Source organism: Lipotes vexillifer, unplaced genomic scaffold (genome assembly GCF_000442215.2).
Source record: "Lipotes vexillifer unplaced genomic scaffold, Lipotes_vexillifer_v1.1 scaffold849, whole genome shotgun sequence".
NCBI classification, from domain to species: Eukaryota; Metazoa; Chordata; class Mammalia; order Artiodactyla; family Lipotidae; genus Lipotes; species Lipotes vexillifer.
The window spans coordinates 275,478-276,828 of NW_006799735.1; positions in this window are offsets into that span (position 1 = coordinate 275,478).

Here is a 1,351-nt window from a genome sequence, read left to right on the forward strand (position 1 = left end):
TCATCTTTACTATCATCATTCTGAATTCTTTTTCAGGTAGACTGCCTATTTCCTCTTCATTTGTTAGGTCTGGTGGGTTTTTATCTTTCTCCTTCATCTGCTGTGTGTTTTTCTGTCTTCTCATTTTGCTTATCTTACTGTGTTTGGGGTCTCCTTTTTGCAGGCTGCAGTTTCGTAGTTCCCGTTGTTTTTGATGTCTGTCCCCAGTGGCTAAGGTTGGTTCAGTGGGTTGTGTAGGCTTCCTGGTGGAGGGGACTAGTGCCTGTGTTCTGGTGGATGAGGCTGGATCTTGTCTCTCTGGTGGGCAGGTCCACGTCTGGTGGTGTGTTTTGGGGGTGTCTGTGGACTTATTATGATTTTAGGCAGCCTCTCTGCTAATGGGTGGGGTTGTGTTCCTGTTTTGCTAGTTGTTTGGCATAGGGTGTCCAGCACTGTAGCTTGCTGGTCGTTGAGTGAAGCTGGGTGCTGGCATTGAGATGGAGATCTCTAGGAGATTTTCACCATTTGCTATTATGTGGAGCTGGGAGGTATCTTGTTGACCAGTGTCCTGAAGTTGGCTCTCCCACCTCAGAGGCACAGCACTGACTCCTGGCTGCTGCACCAAGAGCCTTTCATCCACACGCCTCAGAATAAAAGGGAGAAAAAGTAGAGAGAAAGAATTAGTAGAAGTAGGAAGAGAGGAAGAAAGAGAGAAGGAAAGAAAGGAAGGAAGAAAGAAGAAAGAAAGGAGGGAAAGAAGGAAGGAAGAAAGGAAGGAAGAAAGAAAGAGAAGAAAAGGGAAGAAGGAAAGAAATAAGGAAAAAAGAAAGAAAGGGAGGGAGGGACGGTGTGAGGAAGAAAGGAAGGAAGGAAGGAGGGAAGGAAAAAGAGAAAGAAGATAAAGTAAAATAAAGTAAAATATAATAAAGTTATTAAATTAAAAAATAAATATTAAGAAAAAAAATGGACGGATGGAAACCTAGGACAAATGGTGGAAGCAAAGCTATACAGACAAAATCTCACACAAAAGCATACACATACACACTCACAAAAAGAGGAAAAGGGGAAAAAATCATAAATCTTGCTCTCAAAGTCCATCTCCTCAATTTGGGACGATTCGTTGTCTAAAGGAGGGAAGGAAGGAGAGAAAGAAAGAAGATAAAATAAAATAAAGTTTTTAAAATTAAAATTAATTATTAAGAAAAAAATTATATAAAAAAAAACAACAACAACAAAAACGGACGGATAGAACCCTAGGACAAATGGTGGAAGCAAAGCTATACAGACAAAATCTCACACAGAAGCATACACATACACACTCACAAAAAGAGGAAAAGGGGGAAAAAATCATAAATCTTGCTCTCAAAGTCCA